Source organism: Beta vulgaris, chromosome 9 (genome assembly GCF_026745355.1).
Source record: "Beta vulgaris subsp. vulgaris cultivar EL10 chromosome 9, EL10.2, whole genome shotgun sequence".
Taxonomy (NCBI): Eukaryota; Viridiplantae; Streptophyta; class Magnoliopsida; order Caryophyllales; family Amaranthaceae; genus Beta; species Beta vulgaris.
In genome coordinates, this window is record NC_079210.1 from 33,852,373 (window position 1) to 33,874,452 (window position 22,080).

Below are 22,080 nucleotides of genomic sequence, written 5' to 3' on the forward strand. Positions count from 1 at the left end.
GGCATTATTGAAGGAAAAAATTCTAGTCAATTAAGTTGGTCTTTTTAGTTAACTTGTTTATGATAAACTTGATAATGTCTCTTAAATTTTCTAAAATAAAATAAGGAGTATAATAAAGTTAGTTTTTAATGTTTAAAATAGTTGTTAAAGTTAATGAAAGTTAAGTTGAATTTTATGAGTACTTGAAATGATTTCATAAATGCTTTACTTTGATTGGTGCGTTCTATTCAACTTATTGGACCTGAACTTATTGGAACTTATCTGAACTGAACTTATTGAACCTGAACTGAACTTATTGGAACTTATTAAACCTGATTGGACCTGATTGGACCTGATTCAACTTATTGGACCTGATTGAACCTGATTGGAACTTATTGGACCTGATTGAACCTGATTGACCTTATTGGACCTTATTGGAACTTATTGACCCTGATTGAAACTTATTAGACCTTATTGGACCTGATTGAAACTTATTAGACCTTATTGAACCTGATTGAAACTTATTTGACCTTGTTAGACAAAAACATTGACCATGAATAACATAAATATTACCACTAACGTAAATACTACCCCTCAAAATTTTTTATGGAATAATAATTATTATAATTCATCCTTTAAAAAATAATAATTATTAATTATCTCTTATGATAATTAATTTAACAGAAAAATTACTATTTAACTAAGTATGGGATTCCACCACCCACCTCCAGGTATCATATTATTGTTGCTAAGTATTTGAAGCATTATTTAACTATGATTATAACTTATCTTTTTTGCACTAACAGGAAAATATTATTTGGTTGACTATGGATATCCAAATTCTACCGGGTATTTGAGTCCATATCAAGAGAAAGGTTTGAGAGTCATACTCCTGAATTTAGGAATGGTCCTCCACCAAAGGGAAAGTTAGAGCATTTTGATTATTGACATTCTTCATTACTGGGACTGTTGAAAGAATTTTTGGTGTACTAAAAAATAAATGGAAGATTCTAAGAATGATAGCGAAGATGGATGATGCTTACCAGTTGGCTATCATCGTGGCAACATGCACACTACATAATTTTATTCGTTTACATGATTTAGGAATTCCAGTTTCGCAAGTAGTTAAAACCATGGAACCAAGAGCTGATTTAAATTTGACTGACAAGACGAGAACAAAGAATATGGAGATAACTCGGGCGAAAATTGCAGATGAAATATGGTTGGCTGTTGATGAAGAAAACGTATTGATTGAAGAGGATGATGTAGAAGATGAAGAAAGATACTCCAGTGATGATAATGAAGCAATCAATTGATAACATTTATATCTTTCATAGTTATTAGTAACGAAAACATGTTATCTCTAGTTATTTAAAGACGAATTGCAAAATATTGTAAATATAATTATTATTATTATTGTTAACCTTAATTATTTGACCATGATTATAATATTATTCGATACCAATATGAATAATCAAATAATAGACAATACTACAAGTATAATACTATACATTGTGGTACTTTAATAAAAAATTCTAATAATAACATAATCAGCTAATAGTAATATGAATAATAAAATAATAGACATAATACAAATAAATAATAAAATAATAGACATAATACAAATAAATAATAAAATAATAGACACTAATACAAGTATAATACTATTAATCATTGTGGTACTTTAATTAAAATTCTAATAATAACATAATCCGCTAATAGTGATATGAAATTATGAATAACATAATGGTGGACAATAATACAAATATTTATTAAACATTGACTATTTGGACCTTATTGGACCTTATCAGACCTGATTGGAACTTATTAGACCTTATTGGAACTTATTGCACCTGATTGGAACTTATTGCACCTGATTGGAACTTATTGGACCTTATTAGACCTTATTGGAACTTATTGCACTTATTAGACCTTATTGCAACTTATCTGAACTTATCTGAACTTATCTGAACTTATTGGACCTGAAACTTAATTTTTTAAGTTGAACAGAACGCACCCTAGCTCTCCTAAAATCTTTGAGAATTTTTTTAAGTTATTTCGATTATTTAAATCGTATATTTTATATACGTATATAAAAAGGGGTTATTTAGGAACTAACTTAGATCTCGTTAACATTTATTGTAGACTCTGATTTCGTAGACGAGGAATACCAGGGGCGCTAATACGTTCATAAACTTAACTTTGGGCACGCGTCACAAGGTAATCTCCGATGTCCATCTAAACATGGATCCCGTTAGCATAAAACGAATTGATTACATGATTATTATGTACTTATAAAATTTATAAGTATAGACTATAATTATGGATTATCGACTTAATGCTGATTATGAATACGAATAACAAAAGGGACAACGACTATGGATTTCGATTATGAATTATGAATAATGACGATGGACGATGTACAATATGAAAACGATGCTTATTATAACGTTATTAAAATCGGTTAATGTTATTTAATAATGTTATGATTATTATATTATTATGATCATTATAATTATTATTATGATTATTATTGTTATTATTATTACTTTATATTATTATGATTATCATGAATTTTATTATCGTTATTAATATTGAGATTTTATGAAAGTTGGAATTGATAAGAACTTGTGATAATGAAATGATTATGAATCTGAAGTGATAAATGAACTCAAGTGATGATTGCGAATATGAAATGAGTTATTAAAATCGCTATGAATGGATTGAGGTTATGATTGAATATGTTCACACTGGATTGAACAAAATGACACAAATGTGTACGTGATTTATGTGATGATGTGAATTAAAAGATGTTAATCACGTAAAGTGAAATATCGGAGGGAAATGATGAACATGTTGCCCTGTATGAGTGGTTCAGCGGCCCCTACAGGTTCTTTGGTTACTATGTTGATTATTCTGTTACTGTCTTCCTTCTATCTTGTTGTGATCCAAGTAGGAAGGGTGTGCACACTAGGGACTTTGTTATTATGGCCATCATGATATCCGTAGGTGGTTACAGGGGTTCGCCCCGGCCTACACGTAGGTGGTTACAAGGGTTCGCCCCGGCCTACTATGTTGAAGTAAGTGTTAACAGGGGATTGACCCCGGCTTACTGGCGTTCTCTTTCCCCTCCTTGAATAACTGGATTAATTGAACTAATGATGATTATACAGTATTATATATATGTGTGTGTATATGTGCTATGACTTCGAAAACTATTAATCTACTACTTTACAAAGTATTTTCAACTTAAGTATTTTATGGGATGGAGTTGGAATTACTCAGTTAATCTGATTTTTGGGAGCTTGTCCCTCTTGTCTCTTTTCAATGTATTTGTGCAGGTGGGTGACCGATCGGGGGAACAAAAGGGAGATCATTTAGAGTTGTCATCCACTGAGCATATGATTAGCTTCCGCTGGAACACTGAAACACTTAATTAATTAGTAATGTTTAACGAATGATTTACTTTGGTTGTAGAGATTAATGAATTTGAGTTTAGTTTGTTTTTAATATGGCCTTGCATTTATTTCCAAGGAGATAAGTGCGGCGGTAGCGCCACCCGTCGAGTCGAACCCTCGTGGATCTTGTTCATTAAAGAAAATTTTTTAACTCCCAATCCTCCTACCCACAAGGGTTTGCATATCTGATCCCAGGAAACTAAGTGAAGCCCCTTACTCTCCTCTCCCTTACCCCATAGGAAATTCCTTGCCACACCCTCAATTTGTTGGATAACTTTTTTGGGAAGATCAACACATGACAGATGATAGTTGGACACAGTGGAAAGAGAGGATAATAAGTCTCCCCACTTTAGATAAGTGTTTCTCCTTGCAAGTTGCTAATTTACCTTTGACTCTATCAACAAGCTTCTAAAACTGACAGATTGAAGGTCTCCTATGTATGAGGTTAAAGCCAGGTAAGTACCCAATGAAGAACAAGATTTGCACTCCAAAGTGGATTCGAAGAGATCAACACAGAAGGGATGAGTATTCCTTGAGATCAGTAGAGAACATTTTGAGAAATTTATGGTTTGTCTCGAGGCATGAGAGAACATATCTAAAGACTCTTGGAGAGAGTTAAGAGTCTTTTCATTGGCCTCACTAAAGAAAATCAAGTCATCAACAAACAAAAGGTGGGAAATAGCAAGCCCTTGCCTCCCAATTTTAAAGGGGGTCCAATTTCCCAACTCACATTCCTCATGTACAAGTCGTGAGAGCCACTCCATACACAATATCAAAAGATATGGGGATAAAGGATCCCCTTGGCGAATTCTCCTAGAGTGTAGGAACCTCTCAGTTGGGGTACCATTAACAATGATAGAAATGGATGTAGAGCACACACAACTCATAATCATCTTAATTGACTTAGAATCAAAGTTGAAACTTTGCCAACAAACTCTTATGAAATCCCACTCCAACTTATCGTACGCCTTCTCCAAGTCTATTTTAAAGGCAAACCAACCTCTTTTCCCTTTCCTAATGGACATAGAATGTACTATCTCCATCGCAACAACCATGTTGGTATCCAGACCCCCACCCCCAACAAAGGCATTTTGGTTAGGAGAAATCAAGGATGGGAGGAGAGGTTTGATTATATTGGTTATGATCTTGGTGACTACTTTATACAAGGTATTCCAAAGGCTAATTAGCTTAAAGTTCTTAATCGAGGATGGACAGTTAAAACTGAATGGTAAATTAGTGGCCTAGCTAGCAAAATGGGCGTCAATCATGAATGTTGAAGGTACATGTCCGCAACATTGACCACATGTACACTCCCGCACCATGAATCACAGACTTATGAATCACAGACACAGCCCGCCTATATATATAACTAACTAATGTAAAAATAAATAAGTAAATAGATAAAAATCTGAGTACAAAATTATCTATACGATTTGTTAGTGTGATAATAAAAAAAGAAGGAAGCCAAGAAAGAGCTTTTAGGCAGTTGCGGAATAGTTGACGATCAAGCTATATTCCGCTTAACCTCATTCGAGCCTTCGTCAATTGAAGTTAGAATAAAAGCCTCTTTGTCAACTCCAGGTTTCATCTTAACCTTAGAATCAGAATCCGGCACATTCACTTGACCTTTGCCAGCCTTCACTTCCTCCTCTTGAGATGTATTGTTCTTCATCGCCTTGTTTTTCTTTCCCTTTCCCTTGCGAAAATCCTCTTTGGCTTTCATCCTAACCTCGTCATTCGAGCCTGAGCCTTTGTTCCTATTGCCGAGGAAATAGAGTGCATTACGTAATCTGGAAGATAATGAAGATAGTTTTGAGGGCCTTTTTTCGGATGACGAAGTTGGTTTCTTGGGGGTTTTTACGGAACGAGAACAAATTTCTATTACAGGAGATTCAAAGCCAAAATCCTCAGGCCACAATTCGCACATTATCAGTGGTTGGAAATTCATTGCCGCCCTATTCTTCTTGTTCGGTTGATTGATCAGCAACTATAGCGTCTCATTTCTGATTTACAAGACTAGGGTTTGTTAGCAGTCATAGACTTTATATTTATAAGAGAAACCTGGGGTCATGGTGTCCAGGTAAAATCACCATAATATCCCTATCTTTATATCAGGGGACGGGTAAAAAGAAACATATAAGGTCATAAATCTAATTAAACAATTCAAAAAATAAATTAAAAAGAACAACTCAACAACTGATATAATCACGTCGGTTTGATAATACAAGTATAAATAATAATAAAAAACAAATCAAACAGACGCAAGCGACCTCAATTCATCTTCAAATTTGAGCAAATTTTACATTATGAATTTTACCTTATGTCAGATAACTTGAGCAAATCTTACATGATTGATACTCCGTATGATACTTTTTAAATGCAATTGTTTTCTAACAAATCAATATTTATGTCATGCACGCATCTATTTTTTTTTTTTTTTTTGCATTGTTTTTATGATTATCAGTTTGTTTCTAATATAAGTAGGATATTTTCCTTTTATTGGGGAATTTTGTATGTTATTCTAACCTATTATCTTTAAAAGATATTTATTCTTACGTAATCAATTGAGTTTTTTTTTTTTTTTTTGCATTTTTTTTATATAATATATTGGAATTGGAATTTTTAAGTATATTATATATTATATATATATAATATATATATATATATATTATATATATATATATATATATATATATAATATATATATATATATATATATATATATATATATATATATTGGAATTATTAAATAATATATTTTGAAGATAATAGGCTAAAATAACGTACAAAATTCCCCAATGAAAGAAAAATATCCTACTTATATTAGAAATAAACTGATAAATATAAAAGCAATGCAAAAAAAATTAATTAAAGAGTGTCAAAAAATTCCAATATATATATATTGAATTTTTTCTCAATGTAGAATAATTAAAGAGTGTCAAAAAATTTAGAAATATACTCCTATTTTTATTTAACTTCATTCCAATCTATATAAAAGAATCTCAAATTTAAAAACTTCAGATTTATAATAAAAAGAATCTTAATGAAATTGTCAAAAAAAATTATAAATTGACCTAAATATATATTTTTTTAATGTAATTTAAAAGAATTTATTTTACACCTCGTGCATTGCACGGGTTTCAACTCTAGTCCTATTTCTATTTTTAAAAAACCTTTTTAATTTTTTTATAATTACTATTTTTGAATTTTATATAATCATTTTTTAAATCCAAATTAAATCCTTTTTTTTTAAATGTTGATTATATGTGTATGACATCATTTTCAAAGATCTTATGCCCTCTTATATTTTTATTGTCCTCGACATTTTTTATTTTGGAAAAACCCAAGAATAATGTACAGTACTTCCTCTATTTTTCTTTAGATGCAACACTTTTTATGTTGCGGACTCCTAGGTAATTTTTGAAGAGGTGAGAGACAGAGAGAGAAAAAATGGGTCCATATTATTTATTACCAATATGACCCATGACAATTAATTGTTTCCTATTCCGAGTCCATATTATTTCTTACCAATATGACCCATGACAATTAATTGTTTCCTATTTTGAGTCCATATTATTTCTTACCAATATGACCCATGACAGGTATATTAATTTCATCCCCATCCCCGCTCCATTGGGGCGAGTATGAGGCGGAATTGGTACTTGACCCGTCCCAGTGACATCCTCAGTGTGGCTATTAGAACATTAAAGTCCTACCATTGCATGACAATTTGCACACATTAATGGGTGCAAAACTGTACGTCTGCACACACTAGATTCACAATAATCACATACAAAATCTACTATATTATTTAAATTAGATGTTTGCCCGGGCGAAGCCCTAATTTATTACATGGATCAAACATGTGTTTTTACAAAAGTACCGATTATAAGTCATTGCTTTATCATATTATTTTCTCATTCAATTATCCTCTACTTTGTTTGTAAAAGATAAAGTACGAATTGGCATAATTTGGAAAATAAGTCTTCATGTAAATTCGAACTTAAACTCATGAGCTCAAGCTTTGTAATAAATATACTTACAAAATTAACCATCCAGTGATTGGTATGCATTGTTATATATTATATATTTTTATGAGTCTGTATTGTTCAAAAAACTGATGCTATATGCCTATATACATGTACTTATAGGGAGGTTGAAACCCTAGTTGCCAGTGAACATTGCCCAACGTCGTCTCGAGTTTGCATAGAGTCGTTGCTAGCCGACTTCTTTCTTAATTCTCGGAGGTCGTGGGTGTTGAGGTCCAAAATTGCAATAGATAGAGGGTGTTGCTTCTGGACTGTTGATATGGTGCCACATATAATCGATTCGATTTTGACCCAACACTTCACACAACTTATTGTTTTCCGACCAAATGCTGAATGGACATTGGACAATGTTTATCTTGCAAATTTAATTTGGATTAGGTTTTTTTTTTGACAAGAATTTGGATTAGGTTTGTTCTATTTTTCCTTCTTTTATTCTAAACGTATTGCTTAATCCCACCAAGGCCACCACCATATTAGATAATCCATTCTTCAATAAAGCCACCAAATCATAAAACTCTCATTATATCTGATAAAAAAAAGAAAATTTCCTCATGTACCCCTGAGCTTTGACGTAATTCTCAAGTTACCCCTCACATTTGGGAAATTCCCCAGATACCCCCAAACTTTTGACTTTGTGCTCAAAATGCCCTTACTATTGACGGAACCCTAACGCCGTTAGGGTTTTTTTCTCTTTTTCCTCTCAATCTTCATCTTCTTCACCTCTTCTCCTAGAACTCCATTAATGATACCTTAAACCTTCAATTTTCTCCCTCTCCTTCCACCTACATGCCTCTATCTCTCCTTCCCATCTTCAACTTGTGAATTTCCCCCATTTTTATGATGGTGAAGTTAATTCTCTCTCCTTGTGAATTTTCCCCAAATTAATGATAGTTATTGTTGTTGTTCTTATTGTTGAATCTGCCATGGGAATTTTTGGGTTTTAGAAATGGGTTTTATACACCATTTTCATGGATTTAGTCACAGAAAATAGGCCTAGATTTTATTTTGCTCTTCTCGATGTAAGGAAGTTGGGTTTTATGGGTTTGTGCTTGAATGCTATTCTGAGAACAACGAGGAACGAAGTTAAAGGGGATGTGAAGTTTAGGAGAGAGAGAGATGAAGAAGATAGAGAAGAGGGATTGAAAAAGGATTGATGTGAGACATGAGCATGAAAAGAGATGAAGAAGATGAAGATGATGGAAGGAGAGATAAAGGCATATAGTTGGACAAAGAGAGAGAAAATTGAAGATTTAGGATGTTATTAATGGAGGATGGTGGGAGAAGAGATGAAGAAGATGAATATGGAGAGGAAAAAGATAAAGAAACTCTAACGGTGTTAGAGTTCCGTCAATAATAAGGGTATTTGGAGCACAAAGTCAAAGTTCAGGGGTATCTGGGGAATTTCCCAAATGTGAGGGGTAATTTAAGAATTACGTCAAACCTCAGGGGTACCTGAGGAAATTTCCCAAAAAACAAAAATCGTATTATATTAAATCACCAAAATTTGCTCAATTCTAATGAAACTAAAACTTCATTGTAATATATCCTTAAGCTTACAAATTTAGAAGCTAAGAGAGTATATTATTCTCAATGTTTTTTGAACGGAGTACCTAATACTAAGAGGATTCAAGTAAACTTTGGGAGGGATATATATTAATTCCATATAGTGTAATCTAACTAGAGGTGTCAATCTGGGTCACTGGCTGCGTTTGGGTTGACCCAAGCTGGGTCAGAATAATCTGGGTGACAGTGTGTCATGGGTCGGAACTGGGTGGGTTGGGTGAACTTAGGTCGGGTGAAACTGGGTGAGGGGATCTCGGAACTGGGTCGGGTGAGACTAGGTCGGCCATTATCTGGGTTGGGTGAATTTGGGTCGGAATGGAATAAGGTGAAGTCGGTCCAAATCGGCTTTCGGAATGACTTGGGTCAGAAGAAATCGGCTTTCGAAATGACTTGGGTCGGAAGAAATCGAGTTTCGGAATGACTTGGGTCGGAATAAATCGATATCGGAATAACTTGAGTCGGAATAAATCGGCTTCGGAATGACTTGGGTCGGAATAATTCGGCTTTGGGAATTACTTGGGTCGGAAGAAATCGGCTTTTGGGTTACTTGGGTCGGAAGAAATCGATATCGGAATAACTTGGGTCGAAATAATTCGGCTTTCGGAATTACTTGGGTCGGAAGAAATCAATATCGGAATGAATAAATCGCACAGCCGGACACGGTTATTCTAGAAAGCCCATAAAAGGCAGAAGAACAAATCGCACAGCCGGACGTGGCTGAGGGTGGCTCGGCCTATTCTGGCCATGTTGCAAGGGTGGTATCTCAAATACCCCTTGCCTATAGATCTGCTTCCTTGTCTTCGGGTCAGTCCTACTACATCAACATTGTTAAGACTCTGCGTTTTGGCGGGCGTACGATGAGTCCGTCCAACAGACTAGCAGTAGTCATTCCCGTCAGAAACACTAACGGATCTACCATTTCAGATAAAGGCAATAGAGCAGCTGAAGAAGTTCTTGAAGCTTCCCCCATGCTTTCGCACGATGATTCCTCGGTCGCCTTCGTCAGGATGTCTTCGATCGAGCGTGAGAAGCTCAAGCAGGAGCTCTTCAAGTGCTTCCTTGAGCCTTTTATCAAAGGCTTGAGAGGCGCTTCTTCTGGACATGTAGGCTACATGTCTCAGCTTGCTGCTGAGGTATGGTAATCATTTCTCTGCTGTTCTACTTTTGCACTTGGTGAATAAAATTTCTTTTTTTATGATCGTCCGCCTATCTTACCTTCTCTCTTTCTTTTCAGCTCTTTGCTTGCAGCATTCTGACGGAGGATTGGGCTAAACAGCTCTAAAAAGAAACGGTCGGCCGAGATGGAGGCGACCAACAAAAATTATCTTCTCAAAATCAACAAGCTATTCACTGAGAAGGACGCCTTAGATTTAGCCTTGAAGGCTGAGAGGAACACTGCTCTCTTGGTCGCTGTTCAACTTAGAAGGGAGAATTGCCTTATAAGGGCTCAGAACCATCAGCTGAAGGAGGAGGCGGCTCAAGCCTTCAACGACGCTAAGGAGGCATTGAACGAGGTCATTGATACCTCCAAGTCCTGGGCTGTGAAGGCCTTTGAGATTCTGGCCAAGGCAGACAATGTTCCTCGCTATGAACGTTGTCTAGAGTTCCAAGAGAGCCTTCACAGGGCCATGGTGGGCGGCAAGGAGCCTCCGATTTTTCAAGAATCGTCTGATGACGAAGAAGAAGAGGAAGCGACCGACCGAGAGACTCAGGCCGATGACACCAACCTCCCTCCTGAATTGAACTCATAGCCTTAGCTCCCCTTGTTGTTGTATTTTAATTTGGCCGAAGGCCATTCTATACTTCGCTTGTTTTATTTTTCTATCTTCTAGGTTGTAATCTTTTGAACATGAGATTTACATCAGAACTTCGTTTTCTATTCTTGTCTCCGCGTGCAATTTTTCTTTTGGTGACTAAGTACCATAATGTCCCGTCTACGTTGTATCAACATAATTTATCCAATATGCTATCACTGACGGACAAACTAGGTTCATACTTTTCTCCAAAACTTGTTCAATTTCGAAATTGCTGAAGTTACTCGTCCTTGATTATAGAAATGTCTCACTTGAAACAGAACTTTGGACGTTTATCCAGCCCATTTATTTTTGGACGATCTCTTTTTCTATAATTGCACTGCTGTTGGTGTTGTTCGTCTGAGAATAGAGAACATATAGGATAATCAAGTCGTCCATGGTCTATGGTCATAGATTGATGCTTAACCTCGACGATTTTGTTTCAATTGAGTCATTGTGCCTTGGCTCCCCCCCTTCTTAGACCAAGTGAATTATATGAATCCTCTTTGTTCCGAGAACGAGAACGACCATGCCTAATAGTGACGTTTTTGCGAGATAAAAGCATTCAGGGTACCAGTAATCCGTCCTGCTTTCTTTTGTAATAACTTGTTCCTTTACTAAGGTGGTTATTACTTGGATGGCCTTATGATTGAAAGTAAGATCCCTTTACTAAGGTTTCTTAATTCTAGCTGTCTTCTTCAAGGAGATTGATGTTACCCTTTCTAGAGTTTATCAACTGCGTGCCATTCGCCATGCATGTGAAAAACCTTATAGATATGTAACATGTTTGGCTCCTGATAGAAGCACTGTTCGTCAAGGAAATTGTCCTTGTGTTTCTTTGTATGGTGGACGTTTAAATTTCTTTACTATGCTACTTAATTAAAATTACATATTTTAGACCACTGTTTCGGCCAGTGGTAAGATGCCCCTAAGTAAATGGTAATAAGTAACAAGTAAGGAGACAAACATAGAGCGAAAGTAAAATTGAATTATTGGCTAAGTGCCAAGCTACATGTATACATATCTACTTTTTTATTTTTGTGCCGCATCACTTTTGTTAGAGGGCAACAAACTTCCTTAATTACATCACACATAGTATTTTTTCAAGGTATCTGAGTTCAAGTTCGAGGGATTGGACGACCATCCATGGCTTGAAGACGGAAGGTACCACTTTGCACTTCCCGGGCGACTCTATAAGGTCCTTCCCAATTTGGCGTTAGCTTCCCAACTCTTTGACTCTACCGACCGCTTCCATCTTCCTTAGGACAAGGTCACTCACTTTTAGTGGTCGTCTGGCAACTCTTTTGTTGAAAAAGCATTGCCCTTGATTTCTGATACCTGGTCCAAGGCCGTGCGCAAATCAGCCTTATTGGCATCTTCTGAGTATAACATGATTCTCATAGTAGGCTCTTCTATTTCAATGAGCAAGACTGCTTCAGAACCATAGACAAGTATGAATGGAGTTTCCCTAGTTGAATTCTTGGGTGTTTTTCTATAGACCGTAAAACCAACTGCAGCTCTTCTACCCATAAGCCTTTTGCATTGTCTAGTTTCTTTTTTATGCCGCTTGACAGGATCTTGTTGAACGCTTCCACTTGTCCATTTGCATGTGTGTGGGCAACGGCCGCGAAGTGAGCCTTGATTTCTTGCTAGGCCAGCCAATCTTTGAGTTTAGGTGTCTCAAATTGCGGCCTATTTGACAATGAACTGAGGCTTGCCAAATCTTGTTATGATGTTTTTCCAAATGAAGCCTTTTAAATCATTAGTAGTGATTCCCCTCATTGCTTCAGCTTCAACCTACTTGGTGAAGTAGTCCACCACTACCAGTACAAATTTTTTCTGGCCGGCCGCTACAGGTTATGGTCCCAGAATGTCCATGCCCCACTTGGCAAAGGGCAGTGGAAACAAAATAGGGGTCAGATAACTGAACGACTTTTGGTGTATGTTACCATGCTTCTCATAGCTAATACATTTCTTAGCATAGGTAAGGGCGTCTTCTTTTAAGGTGGGCCAATAATACCCAGTCCTTAACGCTTTTTCCCCCAACGCTCTTCCCCCCTATATGAGAGGCGCAGGCTCCTTCATGTAACTCCTTCAAAACCTCCAATCCATCTTCCCTAGTGATACACTTGAAGAGAGGACGGTTATATGCTTTTTTGTAAAGGGTTTCATCCCAAAGTTCAAACCATTTGTCCCTGGCTTTAACATACTTAGCCTCTACAAGATCCGCAGGCAACCGACTTGTTTTCTTGAACTTGATAATGGGGTCCATCCAGACTTGCCCCCTATTGAGAAACAACACTTGATCATGCGCAATACATTTCTTTGGTTTTACTTCCCAAAACACAGTTATTGGTGCATCACCTTTGACCGAGCTGGCTAATTTTGAAAGAGCATCAGCCTGATGGTTTGATGATCTCGGAACATGCTCGAGCACAAATCGCTTCAAAGACTTCTTCTTCAATTAGTTGCATATATTTACTCATAGAGGCTTCTTTGCATTCAAAATCTCCATTACTTGACTGACGACTAGCAGAGAATCTGACATAGCCTCAATCTCTAAGGCCCCAACCGCCTTACACATTCCTGCTAAAAGTGCTTCATATTCTGCTTCATTATTTGATGCTTGAAATTCAAATCTGAGAGCATATTCGAACTTGTCTCCTTCCGAGATTGCCAAATTCTTCCAGCCCCACAACCATTTATAGTGGAAGATCCATCTACCATGAATATCCAATGCTTTCTTCTCCCAGCTGGATCTTTTACGAGCGCCACAACAGGCCGGGTAAGCTCTACGATGAAATCAGCTAAGGCTTGTCCTTTGGTTTCCTTTCTTGGCTCAAACGTAAAGAACATGTCCAATTCCACTGCCGATTTGAGCATTCGTCTAGAGGCATCCATTTTTTACAAGACTTAGCTTGTTTTAAAGGTTGGACATGTAACGCCCCGACTACTAATTCACTATTTAAGATAATCTAATTAGCAGCGGAATACCTATTTAGTCGAGGCATTACTGCCGCACCTTCGGTTAGGAAGGTGCAAGGCTACAATCATATAAACTATTTAAACATTAAGAAATATAATAGTGATAACTTAGACATCTTATATTATAATAAAGCAGACAACGTTAACGTTTACTTGACATAACAACGATAACTCATATCAAAGCATATGGTCTTACATTCTAGTTAAGTTAACCTTACAAGTTAGTAGCACTAATACTAGATGATTTAATAAGGTGGTAATCCTTGCCACTACGCAGTACCATCGTCCCCAGCAGTACCTAAAACATAAATACAAAACGTTATGAGCCGAGGCTCAGTAACAAACTACCCTAGCAACGTAAACTCATTTCAACTCATTTTATTTACAAAACAGGGGGAAAGAATAATTCAAACATTTACGAAAAAAAAAATTCATTCAATTCACCTTAATAGTCCATGATTCCATTTCATCAGTTTTTACTCTGGTTGATGTACATCAGTCAGTGCTGGGACGTCTCCCAGTATGTGTATGCACCACTGTGCAAGGGCCTTGACCCCGGGTATTGTCCTACACCAGTAAACAGTAGTGGGCCAGTGGGCCAGTGCCCCAGTAAACAGTATCGGGCCAGTGCCCCAGTAAACAGTACGGTACGTGCACGACCTTCAGTCAGTCAGTAGGTACAACCAACCAGTTCTTTCACTTTCTTTATCATGTTACTTTCTTTTATTTTAACAGTGATCAGTGTATTCAGAACTCAGTAACTTCCATTAATATTTCATAAACAATATCATTTCAGTATCAGTATGCTTCTGTAACTCAGTATCTTTCAATCATATAAATCTCAGGATACGTAATCAAAACATGTAATAATATTCCCGCAACTCAAAAACACACTGTTCATAAATCATTCATCTTATAAAAAACGCATTTCAAAGGAATTGGGGTACCAGCAGTAGTTGTTACCTTGATTGCAGAATAAATAATAATAATCCTCTTCTTATGTCCTTGATATCGTCCTTACTGAGCTCCGAGGAACGAGTTCTTTTAAGTTTCAAAACGGCATTTTTTTATAAGTTAGTAAATTAATAGAACATATTAGTATTAGTGCTCTTTAAGTATGATTCTTAGTTTATACTATTAAGTTAAAAGTTTAACTTATTTAACGATTATGTAATATGTTGAAGTTATAATAGTTTATCCCTCCACAACCTTTATACTTAGTTCCATAGATACTATTTAGAAATCAAATTAGAAGTATTACTAATCCTTTAATCGTATTACTATATTATAAGCTTATAAATTAATAGTTGCATGATCATTTAAAGGAGTTACAAATTGGAATTATGAGTGACTATATAAGGAAAATACCTTACTACAACATTCCTTACCTAATTTCCCATGAATTTTATTATTATTCTAGTAACCACTAATGAACTAAATACCAACTCATTTTGTAAACTAAGTGTTCCTAGTATTCAATAAAGAATTCAGATTATAAGATCTAGAAAGTAATTAGTTTAACATAACATTTTAATCAACCCCTAACATAACTATTTAAAGGTTTAATTTACACAAGTGATTTAATTAAGCCCACAAAACAGTCCACTTAAGTCCAATAAATAAACAAGCAACCAATGAATCAAGTTGGTTTAGTTAAGGTAAATCAGATTTTAGGCCCTTTAGATTAATTAGTAAAAGGTAGTAATTAGGCTTTCCTTAAAATATTTAAAACCAGAATTTTAGAGAGAAGAATAAAAGGAAAGAGGGTGTAGTACCTCTGCTCTCTTGGAGCAGGGACGAACAGCAGACAAGGGAGCTCGGAGCTCCGGCGAAACCGAACAGCAGCTCGCGGTGGTGTGGCGCAGCGCGAACGGTCGGTGGCTTCCTCGAAGCTTCGGCGGCGGCGGAAAATACGAGCAGCAGCAGCAGCGAATAATGGGCAAAGAAAGGAGGAGAGAGAATGGGCGTGCAGGGGTTCAAGGCGACGACGGAATGCGCGAGAGGGGAGAGGGGACTGTTCGGCTTGGTCGGCGGCGAAGGCGACAAAAGGCGGCGACAGGAGGCGAGTGATGATGTGTGGGGGTGCTGTGCGGTTCGCGAAAGAGGAGAGAGAGTGGTCGTGCAGGGAGAACGATGAGGAAGAGGTGTGGCGTTGGCTGGTGGTTCTTGCTGGTGGTCGAGAAGTGGAGTTGTGGTGGTTGTTGGGTTGTTGTATGGTGGTTGTAATGGTGGCCGAAAACAGAAGAACAAAGGAGTTGAAAGATTTGAAAACCTCTGTTTCAAATTCTTTTAGTTGATGTAAACTTCTGAATTATTGTTGTTGATTTTGTGATTCTAAAACTCAACCATTCTCCCTATTATAGAGAAACTTCCATCTCAGTAGATGAATTTCAGAATTTTAAATTACCAAAACCATTCAAGAAAACAAGTGGCTAAATTCAGTAGTTTGAGAAAAACCAGTGGTTTAAGGGTGGTTGAGAGAGTGAAAGCTCAATTAAATTTACTGAGATAGTTTTTGACTTGTTGAGAAATCTCCATTCTTGTCCTTCCACGTATGGAGGAGGAAGAAGATGGAGTTATTGCTTTCCTTTTGTGTTTTCTGATTTTTGGATGGGCCTCAAAGGATTTGGGTATTGGGTCCATCAGAATTTTTAACCTTAAGTCCTACATCATTTACAAGATGGATGCTAAATTTAGTAACTTAATTTATGAGCTTCATTAACCCAAATTACCAAACAAAATAACTTAGAAATTAACTTAGAAATTTTTAATTACTAAATTTGGATCGTTTTTAGTTGATTAATTACGATTAGTTCTTAATTAAATAATATTAAAACTTGAGGATATTACAGGACAGTATAGACTAGTATACTGTGGGTCAAAAAATACGGCCTCAACTTTCTCCTGGCCACGAGGAGCGCCAGGCCAAACTTCTCCACCAGTGAATATCAGCATTCTGCATCTTTAAGTACATGGCTCACAAAATAGACAGTGACTTGTACTGATTCTCTTTCGCCTAGGAGAACTGCGCTCACCGCTAGAGGCGAGACGACCAAGTATACGAATAATTTTTCCCCCTCGCCTGGACTGACCAACCGAGGCAGCTGATGGAGGTGCTCTTCTGTCCACTCAAATTTTGCCTTTTTCTTAATAGTTGAAAAGAAATGATGTCATTTGTCCGCTAATGTAGAAATAAATCGTCCTAGGGATGCCAAGCACCTTGTTAAACGCTGAACTTCTTTGACCTTAGACGGTGATGTCATGTTTAGTATTGCCTGAATGTTTTTAGGGGTTGCTTTTACTCCTCTTTAGTCGACTAGGAAACCCAAGAATTTTCCCGCTACCACTCCGAACACACACTTCTGAGGATTCAACTTGAACTTGTATTTTGAAGAGTTTCAAAAGTCTCTCGAAGATCCCCAATGTGTCGCTATTCCTCCCGGCTTTTAACAATCATATCATCAATATAGGCCTCCATTTTACGCCCCATATGAGGCTGAAAAACAGTATTTATTAGCCGCTGGAAGGTAGCCAGTGCATTACGGAGGCCGAATGGCGTCCTCAGGCAACCATAGAGTCCCTTCTCTATGATGAATGATGTTTTATCTTGGTCTTCCGGCCACATCGGGATTTGGTGGAAACTAGAGTAAGCATCCGCAAAGCTTAACAATGCATGCCCAAGCCGTAGAATCGACTAACTGATCTTTTTTCGGCAAGGAAAAGATGTCCTTGGGACAGACCTTATTCAGATCAGCATAGTCTACGCACATTCTCCAAGTGCCATTAGACTTGGGCACCATAACAATGTTCGCTATCAATTCTGGGTAATAAGTTTCCCGAATGAATTTGGACTTCAGCAATTTCTGCACCTCCTGGTCGACGACTTGATTCCTAGCCGGATCTAGGTGTCTTTTCTTCTGACAACCCAATTTTTTATTTGAATTTATGTTCAATTAATGAACAGCCACGTCAGGGTAAATTCCTGGCATCTCTTCAACATTATATGCGAAAACATCTTCAAATTCTTTCAACAAATCCATAACATCTTCAAAGGAATCTGGGTTTACCAACTCTGGTATAAGCAATATACTTTACTTCCTTTAATTGATTTCTTATCAGAAATCCAAACTTATGTTTTCATATTCTATCAATCACTTTCTTATATTGTCCGACACAAACCCTTATCAGCCTAATAAATAATATAAGAACTTTCATCATAACGATTCCTTATCGGGAATCCAATAACGAGATACAATTCCTTATCAGGAATCCAACATCAATATAACTTACCATGATCTGCTTCCTTATCAGGAAACCAATATCGATATTCATATTCATATACGAATAAACATTCATTACTTACCTGATATGATTCCTTATCAGGAATCCAATATCGATATAACTTACCACGATACGATTCCTTATCAGGAATCCATTATCGATATAACTTTCATACTTGCGATGACATTCTTTTCAACCAGGGGGAAAGAGAACGCGGCGGAGGAGACAAAGCTTACACTCCGACAGTGGGGTCGTCACCCAACCATTCGCTTTACTTTTGGCCAATAACCGCGACTAGTCCGGAGTACATTTTTCCGCTGATTTCATCAGCCATCCACAGGTTTCACATTACCTGATATAACGCCCGATTATCGCCCCACAGAGCAATGGGCATGTTTCCCTGTGGGGCCCCCAAGGTTCATAGTCCATGGGGCACTGTTCATGTCACCTCATCCGTCGACTCAGACGAGGCTACTTTCCCCTTTTAGCTTCCTTTCGAATATCGTTCATAACTCAATTAGATCATTCATATAACTCATCTACTAGCTTTAGTAACTATAAGCAATTGTTGCACAACCAACCACACTAGAAGATTTCACACTAAGAAGCTATGATTACATGTCATTGTACTTTCTTACAAATTCCCGGTTCACCATAGTTATGCAACTAAGTTCAGCTCAATTTGAATCATAGAATTTATAAATAACAACAATTTATAACCGAAAGTTACTAACTCACAAACACACAACTCATATTCTTACTTATAAATAGTTTATACACTTTTATATTTCCCGACTATCAATTAATTCTTATCTCATCAATGGTAATAACTGTTATCAAACACCATTAACACTTACAATAAGTCTCTCTCGTAGAATTAACTAAGGAGAGTTAGCATAGATTCCACAACTTGAGATTCATGAAACAAAGGTCGATTAGACCTAATCAATTATGGGCCCTGTTATCTCGCAAGTTCGATTCCAATACCATTATAAATGTCAACCATTAATGGATCATATTATTACTTAGTACAGCGAGTCAACCTCCCTTCTGATTAGAAGTCATTTAATTGTATAACTCAAAGTACTTTAAAGTAATGCACAAACTTGCACTTACTTAAACAATCTCATGTATTAACTTGGCTTTGTGAATATCCATAAACAATGTAACTTTATTATATTACTCCATTTTATAGTCATTGAACTCAGATCTTTTATTGACCACATCCTCAATAATCTAATTCATAAATAACTAAACGAACCGACAATAGTCTCCATATTATTAAGACTAATAATTAGTTAAACGTTCCTCCAACTTTCATTTGAGCTTATTAATTAGCTTGAGCTATTTAGCCCATCTACTCAGACTATTCTTCCACTTGGCATCACATGATAGCTCTAGTTAAGCTTTATTTCTTTTAGAAACTATTCCTTCCTTAATAAACCTTAATATAAACTTTCTTCTAATCAATCATCTTCACATAGTTATACTCAACCAATTCTAAAAAGATCATTCTAGTTATAACAAAAACATTACTGTAAGCTTGCCAACTTAATTCACATATAATCTGGACCTTAACAACTACCAAACCATAACTATGATTCTTACTTTACTCTAAATATGTCACGTTTCCAGGGTTAACAACAATTATCATTCCATCAATCAATGTTTGTCTTAAGAACAAGAGACGTAAAACAAGAGACGTAGCATTACTAGAAAGGACTACACCAATACATCATATCATAACTCACACACCAAGTGTATAACATAATTCTAATCTAATCAACAACCCAATGTTGCAATTGCGATATCTTTAGAGTAATTAGCAACTTATGTAAAACATACTAATTTAGACCCACATACTCACTTGTTTTAATGAATATAACCCGTCAAACCACATTTAGAATAACAAACTATTTAGAAGATACTTTATAATCACATAATCTCGAATATATTTTCCACATAGAGTAACATTAATCTAGTCCATAAGTAATCGTATTCCTTACTTACTTTACTAAATTAATAACATAATAACAAATCCCTTTTTAATGAGTAATAACTATTTAAAAGTGGCAAGATAGAAACACACAATATGATTACAAAGACCACTTTAACTACCACTTTATAATCTATACTCCGTATATATTTCTATCCTCTTATGTTAGCACGATAAATTCACATACTAACAACTACAATGCAACAATATATAGTTGAATATACTTTGGTCACTAATCTCATTAAACTAAGGTTTCATTAACTTAAGTTAAGAACTTAAAGATGACACCATTCTCCAAATCAACAGAACCACACCGATGATGATCACTTATCTCCAAGACTTACTTCAATTTGGGTTTCCAATTACAGCTAACCAATATTTAATAACACAAATAAACAAAGACGACACTCTCAAATTTGAGTCTTCAATTCACAAGGATTGACTCAACATCATCATAAGCATACCCATATAATCAACCAACCAAAACTCATTAAATTCATAACTCACAAGCCAACCGACACAAATATCACCAAAGTATTACACTAAGTAGAAACAATTTAACATAGTCATTCTCACAATCAACCATCAATTCATAATCGTTAATTCAATTGTATAAACTGTAAAGAGGTTTAATCAAATTTTAAATAGAAATTAAAGGGATTAGTACCTTCGGTACTCGGTGTACCACCAACACCGAGGTGGCGACAGCAGCAGCGCAAGTCGACCGCCGGCAGAACAACATCAACTACTGCGACATTAACGAGCAAGAACAGAGAAGAGAGAACAAGAGCACAATAACACCACAATGACAGCGGCGCATCATTGACGGAACACCACCACCACGCAGCCACCAGCAGCAGCACCGCGACGGCACGCGAGCGGCGCAATGACGACAGAGCACGAACAAAGCAGAGAAAGAGAGATGGGAAGGGAGTAAAGCATCAACACCGCATCGGGGGGGAACGGCAGCACGGCGAAGCTCCGGCGAGGGAGGGGCGGTGGAGAGAATCAGAGGTGAGAGAAAGATTGAGGCAGGAGAAGAATGTTTGGGTTTGGAGTCTGTTTTCACGAGAGAAAGAAAAACTAAGAGGTGGGCTTTGTTTTTCATTAAACCGACAAGGAGTGTGTGTCAAATAAACCGACGGATAACTATGAAAATGGGAATCGACTGTAGTTGGAAACTTTCGACAAATATTACTCCAGTAATTAAACAACAAATATTACTCCAGTAATTTTAAACAACTAAATTACAAACACATAATATAAATAACTTCATAAAATTAAACAAATAAGTATATTACAAATACAACAAAAATAAATATCCATACTCCAACTCAAATATAAATAAGAGTATCTGGAAAATAATTAAATTAATAATTATGATTAGCTTTTAATAAAAGCTTTTAAAAACAAGTTTGTTACAGTTACATAGGTCTAGACTCATAAAATATTGTTATTCCTGCAACAGGTTCTTCAATAAGAGACTTGTGCAACAATACCCTGACCCGAATAACCCTGACTTGAGCTCCGCTTTTTTTTACCTGCAAAAAAGGACCCACCATGGAGGTTTAGGTGGTATTTCCCTCTCTGAAACTTAAGTTAGATATCAGGAGTAGTAAAGGAAACTTTTAGAGAGAGAAAGTGGAGAGAGAGAATTATGACAGAGTAACAATCTATTTCTCTAAAAAAGTACCTTTCTCCTGATTTCAAGGACTATTTATTATGTCTGAGATAATTGTTGTACCCTGAGGTCACCTTAATTTGGGAGCACCTGATTGGCCAAACTATGAAATCATGACATGTGGCAGGCATTTATTGGAGAGTGCATATCATCCAACTTTATGTAAATGCCCTTTTAAGACTCTAGGCCGAAGTACAAATTAGGCCAGAAAGATGAGCTAGTACTTCTCCAATTTGAGAATTGTACTTAAAATATCTTTCCTTTTGGCCCTGTACTTTCTTTAACAAGGAAGGGA

At 36.4% G+C, this 22,080-nt stretch overlaps 1 long non-coding RNA gene across 1 annotated transcript; it reads right to left on the bottom strand.

Moving 5' to 3' along the window:
* Positions 1 to 13,925: 13,925 nt before the first annotated feature.
* Positions 13,926 to 21,272, bottom strand: LOC125493202 (uncharacterized). Its single transcript, XR_007269719.2, has 2 exons — positions 20,772 to 21,272; positions 13,926 to 14,125 (listed from the first exon to the last, which is right to left on the bottom strand). It is a non-coding gene; the product is annotated as an uncharacterized LOC125493202 (long non-coding RNA).
* Between the last annotated feature and the right edge of the window lie 808 nt (positions 21,273 to 22,080).